This window comes from Phalangium opilio, unplaced genomic scaffold (assembly GCF_054372755.1).
Source record: "Phalangium opilio isolate 3A_F unplaced genomic scaffold, DU_Popi_V2 ptg000017l_1, whole genome shotgun sequence".
Lineage (NCBI taxonomy): Eukaryota > Metazoa > Arthropoda > Arachnida > Opiliones > Phalangiidae > Phalangium > Phalangium opilio.
The window spans coordinates 3,715,389-3,727,399 of NW_028324151.1; the positions used below are offsets into that span (position 1 = coordinate 3,715,389).

Genomic DNA, 12,011 nt, shown 5'->3' on the forward strand with positions numbered 1-12,011 from the left:
CCGTTAATCTTAGGTAGAAATTAGCATCCACCTTTATCGCTTCGTAACAATACAATACAATAAACAAACAAAATAACCATCACGGTTTTACTGGATAACGAAAAAGTAGGCACATGTATATTGACTGTTGATATGTGAATTCCTTATAATTAATTACATCTCTCTCTTCTTGTTTCTTAAAAGAAAACGGTTTCAACTGTAACTAATGACTTTTTTTCTAAGTCTTTCTTTATGTTAAATATTTAACTTCATTAATTTGCATTTAAATGTGCCGTACATTTTACTTCTCTCTCTATTCGATTTTATGTTAATTTAAATTTTTTATTCTATGCATTTTATTTATACGAAAATCAATCAATAGTGGAAGCATGTTCGTTAATTGAATCTTATTTTAGATTAAATCGAAGTTATAATAAGGATAATATATTTTTTTATACTATACAGTGTAACCACGCTTGCGAGATTACTAAACTCGCTCCATTCGCACGTGGCCATAAAAGCCTTGGCTATAACTAAGAATAAACTACTACTGTTCCTTAGATTCAATCATACTTTATTAACTAACTAAATCATAAATAAATGCCGACTTGCATTATACAATTAAAGAACTAAACATAATTACTATTAATAAGGATGAAGTCCAATCCTAGGGCAAAGCCCTTCACTCGAGCGACTACTACATCTTAGTAGTAAAGGAGAACTGACTTTATGTCATAAGCAGACGATGCTTATATAGTACGGGGAAAGGTCAGAGGTAACTCGGTGTGTTAATCCTCTATGTAACCGTACACCCCTGGAGTGGAAACCCAGGAGGTCCCTTGATTATTACGGGAGGTTACATCCCCCCAGACGACAAGATTTGGACTTCATCGGTAGAAAATTTAAATACATAAATCTTTCAAAATTAAACATAATAACATAGTAATTAACTTTAAATAATGTAACAGATAGTTAAAAGATTCCAGTTAACTAGCATACTAGGTTAATCATTTAAAGTTATAAATAAATTGACGAAAGCAGGAACTGTAGCATCGGTTGGCTCGTCCTAGCTTTCTCATCCTCGCATGTTAGAATACGTCCAGTCAGATCTGAAGCAGCCGTATCAGACGATATTGTTGAGGAAGTCTCCGCAGTAGGGTGGTCGGCCGTCCCACCGTTCGTTGAAGAACTTGACTCAGGATCGTCCTCTGTAGGCGTTGACTGCTGACTGTAGTTTCTTCTCTTAAGGGAATGTCCCGTTGAGATAAGCCAAGTAATTAAACTTGCTTCTGAAGAAGTTCAGTATGAGTTGAACATTGTGATCGTAGTGAATTGTTGTAAAGGAAGGTTTAGAGCGACCCTCAGACTCAATAGTGCATGTCACGGCTAGTCCAATCCGCAGTGCGGAACCGCAACGTTACTACCCTAACTTTACTCTAACAACTAATTACTACAAACTCCGATCACTCTAAGGCTTAGCATAGCCAAAGCAAGTTACAATAACTAGGACCCGTCGATCGGTCCTGGCAAGCTCGCCATTTATGTAACCACGCTTGCGAGATTACTAAACTCGCCCCACGTGGCCATAAAAGCCTTGGCTATAACTAAGAATAAACTACACTTGTTCCTTAGGTTCAATCATACTTTATTAAACTAACTAAATCATAAATAAATGCCGACTTGCATTATACAATTAAAGAACTAAACATAATTACTGATAATAAGGATGAAGTCCAATCCTAGGGCAAAGCCCTTCACTCGAGCGACTACTACATCTTAGTAGTAAAGGAGAACTGACTTTATGTCATAAGCAGACGATGCTTATATAGTACGGGGAAAGGTCAGAGGTAACTCGGTGTGTTAATCCTCTATGTAACCGTACACCCCTGGAGTAGAAACCCAGGAGGTTCCTTGATTATTACGGGAGGTTACATCCCCCCAGACGACAAAGATTGGACTTCATCGGCAGAATTTTAAATACATAAATCTCCTACTTTAAACATAACATAATAATAAGTAACTTTAAACAATGTAACAGATAATTAAAAGATTCCAGTTAATTATCATACTAGGTTAATTATTTAAAAGTTATAAGGAAATTTGATGAAAGCAGGAACTGTAGCATCGGATGGCTCGTCCTGGCTGTCTTCCTCCCATGTTAGAATACGTCCAGTCAGATCTGGAGCAGCCGTATCAGACGATGTAGTTGAGGAAGTCTCCGCAGGTTGGTGGTGTGCACTCCCACCTTCCGTTGAAGAGCTTGACTCAGCATCGTCCTCTGTAGGCGTTGACTGCTGACTGTAGTTTCTTCTCTTAAGGGAATGTCCCGTTGAGATAAGCCAAGTAATAAACTTGCTTCTGAAGAAGTTGAGCATGACTTGAACATCGTGATCGTAGTGAATTGTTGCTTAAAGAAAGGGTTTGAGCTCCTTGCATACTCAATTAGTGCTTGTTACGGATAGCCCAATCCGCAGCGCGGAACCGCAACGTCACTACCCTAACTTTTCTTCTAACAATTAATTACTACTAACTACGATTACACTAAGGCTTAGCATAGCCAAAGCAAAATCTAAATGGACCAGGATTCTTCGTGTCCTGGCAAGCTCGCCATTTATGTAACCACGCTTGCGAGATTACTAAACTCGCCCCACGTGGCCATAAAAGCCTTGGCTAATACTAAGAGTAACTACACTGTTCCTTAGATTCAATCATACTTTATTAACTAACTAAATCATAAATAAATGCCGACTTGCATTATACAATTAAAGAACTAAACATAATTACTATTAATAAGGATGAAGTCCAATCCTAGGGCAAAGCCCTTCACTCGAGCGACTACTACATCTTAGTAGTAAAGGAGAACTGACTTTATGTCATAAGCAGACGATGCTTATATAGTACGGGGAAAGGTCAGAGGTAACTCGGTGTGTTAATCCTCTATGTAACCGTACACCCCTGGAGTGGAAACCCAGGAGGTCCCTTGATTATTACGGGAGGTTACAACAGTATACTTACATTCGAAACTTTAGAAGCTTTTGATTACTTTGGGAATTTTCTTTGAAATTAGCTCTAACATTGTTGTTACTGTTCGCTAACAACTATGTTCTTATAGTTTTAACTAGCGACAAATTGCAATTTGAGAGAACTCGTTTGAAACTTTGATGTACTACACTCGGAAGGGTTCTGCGTAGGGGGTTGGTTAGCTTTAGTTTTTACGAGGCTTGCCGCTGTGATGTGATGAGGATAAAGCTAGGTTGAATTGCAAGGGAAAATTACTTGCCTCTGGGTAGTAAATTTTTTATGGGTTTTTTTTTGTTCTTGTTGTTGTTGCCAGTAACAAAAGCAAATAAGGGTTTTGGGGTTTATTTACTTACTTATCCCCGTCCTAAAATGAAAGGTACTTCAATAAACTCTTGTTTTGTGTGTTGTAGTAAATACGGGATTTATTAAATATTCATTCATTATGATCATAGAAACTAACCCCTTAGGCCCCAAGAAAAATGATTCTTGACTACGAAATAACGTTTTAATATTTATTAAGATGGATGTATTGTTTTGAAATTGGGTCAATAAATGTTGGACACGGTTTTGCTACGAAAGGGAACAATATTTATTCTTCTGGGTTTGAAGGAAATATGTTTTCTTTACCTTTGAATACTATCTCATGTATTTTAAAGGTAGCAAATTTTAATTTATTAAAATTTCCAATTTTTTTTTGCAAAGTGATACTTCTCTGTAAGCCATCTCTCCTATCCCTAAACTGGGCCTTGGCCCTCATTTTTACTTATCCACTGGGTCTTTCCTTCAGTAACAGTTTTGTAAGTGCCACTACTTCCTATATGGGACAGGTCTCTATCTCTATATAGAACCTCATTCCGTTTATCAGAAATAGATTACCTCGAAGTTATTGGCTCATAGGGTGAGCATTTTTTCTATATTTTACGCCAATATATCTTCTCCTATATATTCCTATATTTCCTCCTAAATATCCCTATATTTCCTCCTAAATATTCCTATATTTCCTCCTATATATTCAATATTTCCTCCTATATATTCCAATGTTTCCTCCTATATATTCCAATGTTTCCTCCTATATTTTCCAATATTTCCTTCTATATATTCCTATATTTCCTCCTACATATTACTATATTTCCTCCTATATTTTCCTATATTTCCTTTTAAAAAGAATAAAAATGTCAGTGGCCACCCTGAACCCGTTTCGATTAGCTGATAAGTCAAAATTATAGAAACATCTTGAACAGTTAACGGAAATCAATTTAAATGCGGATTATAACTTTAGGTTTAATATACTTTCGTATAATACAGTATATAATCGATCTATCTGGGTTAGCGTCATCGTGTTTGATTTTAGATTTGTATTTGCTTGATGTTTCTGTCTCGTTCCGAATGACATCATTTTTATCGGTCCAGCTCCTATTGGAATGTTCTCTTACTCTCACTCCTTTTTTCTATATCTATATTTTGGCGCAATTCCTATCCTTTCTCTTATCTTTGGATGTACCCTCCCACGCGTACCATATTCGGTTCCTTCTACCATGCTACTGAAATACCGAAATATTATTTCTCCAATGACGATCGGACGATGCCAGGCCAAGATTCGATTGCCTTGCCTTTCTTTTCGACATCCTAGAAACGATATTCTTATTTTTATCGTCGAGGTTTTTTTTTTTGTTGGCTTCTGTTGGCTTCAATTTCGATGTGTCGTATATTAGTGTAAATTGGTAGGGCGACGGTGGGGTGATGTGTTAAATGTTTGTTAGAAACTCTAGGCCTATCAACTTTGATTTTTTTCAACGCCCATAAACGCTGCTGTATCTTAATTGATTGCAATTAATCTAATTAATGCAAAGTTATAATAACTCACTTCAAATTTGTCGTGTTGGTGTTACGGTCGTCTTATTTTTTCACACACACGTAAAGTTTTAAGGATTTGCTACAATATTGGAAATGATGTTTGAAATTTTAAAATTACTCCGAAATACATTGCGAAGACAAAAATAGACAATAAAACATATATTTCCGAAGAAGGTTTTCTTTCTTTGCAATATTCTTTTGAAAAGAGACTATAATGTATTTTATAATGCGAAATTCTCTTTCCAAAGATGGATTAGGTTACTTGAAAAATAATACTTTAAATTCGTTAGGCCATCCCAAATTTCACCACCCCAGCTATCTGTTCTTTCCGCTCGACTGCATGATCGACTCCAGATCTTTCGATGTCGAACTACGGTAAGGGAATGAGGACAGATTATTAATGAGTGTCTTTGAAGCTTAATAGACACAGTATTGGGTGAACACATGCATACACACACCTCCCTGTATTTCTCCTTTACTTCCTAAGAGGTGACGGACATCCATCTAAAATACTTCAATTTATATTAATTAAAAGTGGATGGGCGTAAAATGTTTGACCCCTCGTCCTAGTATACGCTTGAATCCATCTCTCCCTTTTCAGCGTCATCGCTCTGATTACGACATCATTCCCATTGGTGTAATTATTACCCCTACCAAAACCTTTTCCCTCGGACTACAAATAACCCTTTCTCTTTACTTCGCCAGGAATTTCCTCGCGGTGTTTTCTGTGACTTAAATTGTCTCCCATTTCTCTTTTTTACTCTACAAAAGGTACTTGGAAATTCGAGCCCATTTTGGGTTAAAATAAATTTACTCGAAAGAGGGTTCCTTTCTAAGTTACCTTACCTATAAATCAAAATGGAGGAGCCCTTTTATTTTTGAGAAAATTATATTATTACAGCGGGTTATTTTCATTACAGTACATAAATTGTTTGATAAGTAACATTAAGTTTGGTTAGAATTTTTTTTCCTAATATCTATGTTGAAAAATACCAGTTTAAATGGTAATTATTCAATTATAATTAAGTATAGTTTAAGCTCCGGCATTATTATAATTATTTATTATATTTTTATTTTGTGTATTGGTTAAAGAACGTCAAGGAACTATTTAAGGAACTAAAATAAAAGTTCAAATTTTTGGGATTCTCCCCTGTAAGCTGGCTTCTCCCTGAACAGCGGTGTGCGTGTGTAGAAACATTTCTACAGGGGTTGTATTGAAAAAGCATTAGAGTCTTTACCCCTATAAGCTGTCTTCTCCCTGAACAGCGGTGTGCGTGTGTAGAAACATTTCTACAGGGGTTGTATTGAAAAAGCATTAGAGTCTTTACCCCTATAAGCTGTCTTCTCCCTGAACAGCGGTGTGCGTGTGTAGAAACATTTCTACAGGCGTTGTAATGAAAAAACATTAGATTCTTTACCCCTATGTGGTAACTTTCCCTCTTTAAAAAGAAATGTCTTTTAAATTAGATACTGCTATTGATATTCATTATACAACTCAAATACGTAATTTTTTATTTGAAATCAATAATAAAAAGCATTTATATATTGTTTTAGTCACGATATAATGCAATACCGTGTATGTACCTACTATTTTTGTTTTTAAATTTTATGTATTTAGTTCTTTTCCCAACTTGGTATTTTATAACCAATACCGGTTTTATTTCCCAATGCTTGGTAAACTTGACCTGTTTGTTCCACCGCGTCTTTTATCGAAATACAAGAAATATTTTATCGGAGTTTATTTTTAGCACTCGTTCTAAAACAGCCTTGTAAGTCTAGAGAATGTAGAAACGGAGAAAGGGACAGGGGCTTCCGTCCGTGGGTGTGACGTTATGGGTTAAGCAAAACATCTCATTTTATATTTTAAGGTCCTTTTTTTCAGGGAAAGAGAGGAAGACAGACAAAAGTATATATAGCACTTCCAATGTCGTAAAGGAAAGGTCCTCCAAAAATGGACCTAGACAGAATGAAATTAACTTGTAGTAATCAGATGCTAGGAATATTGGAGACAGTTTACGGTATCGGAAAACTCTGGAAGGATTTTGAAATTAGGGGTACACAAGGTCATGGACTTGTCTATAAAGGTCATTGGACTAAAGGGGCTCGAGAAATTTCATTCCCCCTGACTGAAAACTTAGGAAAGTTCAGGGATATCAGGGAAACTTGCGAGGCTTGAGTACCTTTGCCCTGAAAACCAATCCTGCAGTTACTTGGTGACCTTGCATCAGGGGAAAACACCGGGAACTGTTAGGGAAATCGGGTTTTCCAAAGGTTGTATGGACCCTATCCTAAACCACTTAATTTATAAGCCTTAAGTTTAACAAGTTTGGGTTTGATCGCTTCGGTTTGATCTACTTCCGTCTTCGGGCTTCACTTTTGTTTGTACTCCACTCTGGGGCTATTGATATTCGTCCAACGAGCTTTATATGGGCCTTTTTTATCCCCTAGTCATCGCCTATTTTTGCGTTTTCCGCTTTATATAGTCTATACTTCTCGCTCGCTCGCTTTTAGCCAAACTCTATTTGCCCTTATTCCTCACGTTTTTGCTATTTTAGGACCTAGCTAGCGTTAAGGGTTTTTCTATTCGGTTTTCTTTATTCATAGTCTATGGAGAAATATCCCTTAGAAGGGCCAGGGCGGTTTCCGTGCTCGATGGGCTTACGAATAAAGTGTATATGAATAATAACAATAAAAGGTCATCGTCATTTACCGCGTTTTGTTTCAAATAAAATTATAAATGGTTCTTTCTTTTTCTTGTTTTTTAACCAGCTTTATTTAAAATAAAAAAACAAATAAATGAACCCAATGGTTCTATAATTCCTACCATTCTTTGAACTCTGTTAGAACCTAAACGACCCAGAATATATTATATATTATTATACATGTATGCGGGGAACAGTAGGTACCACGAGATGTTACGCCTACAATGTATACGTGAAAATGTTTGCTTAGCTGGTAATCAGAGGAAATGTAACTTTGAGAGTAAAAATGTAAATTTTCTCGTTAGATAGTAAAGTCTCCCGCGATTTTCCCGGCCCTCTTCTCGGATTTTCTCTGTACATAGTCCTCGTTTCAGGAGTTAGAAAAAGAAGAGACGAACACGTCTCCAAGGGAATTTGTTCTGATGATAATATACAGGGTGTTTCTGATAAGTCTGCCATGATAAATTAATTTAGGGGGATGTTCTTTGGGAAATTGATTTTGAGTTGAAAATGTTTTATACTTCTATCTCAATTTTGTTGGCCACAAGGGACACTGTTTCAAATCGAGTTATGATTTGATTTGAGTGTTTTAGGGATGACCCCTTAATTAATTAAAATAGAAATCATTGTATCAATCAGTTTCTAATTAAATTTAAGGGGTCATCCGTAAAGTATACTTTAACCAATCTTAACTCAAATACAGTGTCCATTGTGGTAAACAAAATGGAGATAGATAGAAGTTGCATTTTCCATAGTCAAAATTGATTTCCCAAAGAACATCCCCCTTAATTAATTTATGCCAGACTTATTAGAGACACCCTGTTTATAGTAAGGGATATGTAAGTACACTCTTTGTACTTTGTCGCTATGTGCCTAAAGAATTACTGTTTCGTTGAAGTTTGGAGTGTATCCCGACGATCCTGATTCTAATCTCTTACAGGGACTAATTTCCGATCGGGGGTGTTAGTAACGCTAGTCTGGGAGCTTTAAAAGTTGTTCTACCGTACAGCCAACATTCAGGGGCTCTTCCTTAGTCCGTCCGTCCGTTCGCCGGCCGAGTGGCACTCTAAGACGTCATATCCGTTTCCTTTTTTGCCCGTTAACTCCTACCTAATCTGGGTCTTACAGTTTTACTCTTCTTTCTTTTAGCTACGTGTTTTCTAAAAAGGAAATCCTGGGTGTTGGGAAATATCCCCATGCCCCTTTTTTTAAGACCTGGAAAACTCCCGACAGTTCTAGCTAGGGTTCATACAAACCTGGAAAACGCAGGGAAATAATTAGTTAACGAAAGAATCGGGGTAATTTAGAATTTTTTTATGGAAAATTCAGGGAAATTCCTTAGGTTTGAGTAAGTTTGCTCTGAAGGGGTTGTTTCAACTATATAAAAAAACCACTCACGTTGTTATTACTCTATATACGGGAAAATACCTGAAAAAGTCACTGAAATATGTGGGAAAATACCTGGAAATATATGGGAAAAAACCTGGAAATATATGGGAAAATACCTGGAAATATATGGGAAAAACCTGGAAATATATGGGAAAATACCTGGAAATATATGGGAAAATACCTGGAAAACTCAGGGAAATATAAGGGAAAAACCTGAAAATGTCAGGGAAATATTTCGGAAAAAACCTGGAAAACTGTGGGAAATATGTGGGAAAAACCTGGAAAACTGTCGAAAATATATGGGAAAAACCTGGAAATATGTGGGATAAACTTGGAAAACTCGGGGAACATCGGGGAAAATACCTGGAAATCCCAGGGAAATATATGGAAAAAAACCTGGAAAATCAGCGAAATTCGTTTTCCACAAGTTGTATGAACCCTTCTCTAACTCCTTCCAGATTTAGATCGAGGTCACCCTACTTCTCCCCCTGGTGGTTTTTTTCTTGACGTTTTTGTTAGCGCGTTCATTTGTTTCCACTTAAAATAAGGGCGGGAAAGGTTTAACATCGGGTACCGGTATGCAAATTAAGGGATTTAGGAGGATTTTTTTTTCGGAAATTTGGAGAACGTTTGGTTAGGTTTAAGTGCGCTTGTCGTTAAGATGCAAAGATAAAAATCTCGCACGATTTTTCCTGGAAACGCAAATCTTATTTTGCAGTTTCGAGTTTTTTGGGGTTTTTTTTTCTTGGGGAGGGGGGGGGGTGCTTGTTGGGCCTTTCGAAGTTCTGAGATTAGCGACGCCTGTAATCCATCTGTAATGGGAATTATTCAGATTTTTTTAAATAAAGAATAAGTTTGAAACGTTTTAGAGTCACTAAATGGTTTTGTTTTATTCATTTCTGGATTTGTTGAAGTAATTAGCCTAAGCTTGCTTATGCACAACTTTATTTTATAAATGAAATCAGGACTGGCGAGCGATTAATCTTTAGAAACGCCTTTCGTTTGTCGTAGTTCATTGCCAACTCTATAAATCCCGCTTTAGACAAGCTCTTAATGCGAACACCTTTTTTGCAGCGCTCGGTGAACACCGTTCGTAAACCGTAGGGCTTCATACTAAAAAAAAAAAAATAATAATAAATACCGGTAGTCTGGAGTTGTTTTCTATACCATCATAGTTTAGGCTTAGTTTATAGGATCATCGAACCTGAACCTGAAAGGTCGTCCCCTCAATGTGTCAGTCATATGACGTGGTTGGTTAGTTCAGGAACACCAGAGGAATTTGGAAAGGGTTTTAATAGTTTCTCGAATTTTAATTGAAATCGTCACGTGGAAAGCCTGGAGAGTCAAGGATTTTGAATATTTGTGTTAATTATTTATTTATTTATTTAGTTTGTACAATTGTTATTGAACATCAGGAAATTTTAAACTTGTAACAACAGTCAGGAAGTTTTAAAATGGTCAGAAAAGTCAGGGAATTTTGAAATTGTCAGTAAAGTCAGGGAATTTGTCAGGGAATTTTGAAATTGTCAGTAAAGTCAGGGAATTTGTCAGGGTATTTTGAAATTGTCAGGGAAGTCAGGGAATTTTTCACAAAATTTTAAAATTTTCAACGAATTCAGGGAATTTTAAAATTGACAGTTAAGTCAAGGAATCGTATATGGTTTTATTTTTCTATTGTTTTACTTCAAGAGTAAAAATTAAAATTTGTCAGGGAAAACCAGGAAAAGTCAGGGAATTTTGAAACTAATAGTCTGTGTGGCAACCCTGATTTAGTTCTGTTCTTTTTTTTTGCCCCCTCCCCCCAACTGAATTAGTTTAAAGGAAACCAATATCCCCAAAACCAAGCTAACCTCCTTAGTGGGAAAGGTTTTTTTTTTTACTTTGCTTTGCTCTCGTAGATCGAAATGAAATGGCGCGTGATTTGAAATCTGATCGGTTCTGAAGGGCTATAAAAAATTTCGATATTCTACCCCATGCTCCCGAATGGATGGGGGTTTTCTTTACCCTTTAATACTCTTAAGGGTCATTTAACGTCGTCAATTATTTAATCGGAACATTCGGTGGTTTGGATCTTAGCTCGGACGTGGATGTGTGTATGTATGGGAAGAGGATATCTAGCGAATTTTAGGGGATTGACTTTTTTTTGTAGTACGATTTATACGAATCGGAGAATCTGGGTTTTTTTTAAAGGGAGAATGAAATAATCAATTGATTTAGTTCATTAAGAAAAACAAAACATCTAGTTTAAAAATTTTATAATATTTATAATATTTATACAAATTTTTGAAGTTTATTTTAGGCAAGTTATTTAACTTTATTTTATACAATTTTTTTGTCTATTTTATGCAATTTTTTATAGCTTATTTTATACAATTTTTAATTTTATTTTATACAATTTATTTAGTTTATTTTATACATTTTTTTAGTTTATTTTGTACAATTGTTTTTTAGTTTATTTTATACAATTGTTTTTTAGTTTATTTTATACAATTGTTTTTTAGTTTATTTTATACAATTGTTTTTTAGTTTATTTTATTGTTTTTTAGTTTATTTTATTGTTTTTTAGTTTATTTTATTGTTTTTTAGTTTATTTTATACAATTGTTTTTTAGTTTATTTTATTGTTTTTTAGTTTATTTTATTGTTTTTTAGTTTATTTTATTGTTTTTTAGTTTATTTTATTGTTTTTTAGTTTATTTTATACAATTTTTTAGTTTATTTTATACAATTTTTTAGTTTATTTTATACAATTTTTTAGTTTATTTTATACAATTTTTTTAGTTTATTTTATACAATTTTTTTAGTTTATTTTATACAATTTTTTTAGTTTATTTTATACAATTTTTTTAGTTTATTTTATGGTTTTTTAGTTTATTTTATTGTTTTTTAGTTTATTTTATTGTTTTTTAGTTTATTTTATTGTTTTTTAGTTTATTTTATTGTTTTTTAGTTTATTTTATTGTTTTTTAGTTTATTTTATACAATTTTTTTAGTTAATTTTATACAATTTTTTTTTAGTTTATTTTATACAATTTTTTTTAGTTTATTTTATACAATTGTTTTACTT

General features: G+C 34.7%; 1 protein-coding gene and 2 long non-coding RNA genes across 4 annotated transcripts in view; 2 read left to right on the forward strand and 1 right to left on the reverse strand.

The window, feature by feature from the left end:
* Positions 1-12,011, forward strand: part of alpha-Catr (alpha-catenin related) — a 157,382-nt gene that overhangs the window by 29,353 nt on the left and 116,018 nt on the right. The gene's annotated exons all lie outside the window — the stretch shown is intronic.
* Positions 537-2,982, reverse strand: LOC149702547 (uncharacterized). The gene is made up of 2 exons (XR_016381751.1): positions 2,511-2,982; positions 537-1,436 (listed from the first exon to the last, which is right to left on the reverse strand). It is a non-coding gene; the product is annotated as an uncharacterized LOC149702547 (long non-coding RNA).
* LOC149702548 (uncharacterized) lies at positions 1,114-2,045 on the forward strand. The gene is made up of 2 exons (XR_016381752.1): positions 1,114-1,252; positions 1,705-2,045. It is a non-coding gene; the product is annotated as an uncharacterized LOC149702548 (long non-coding RNA).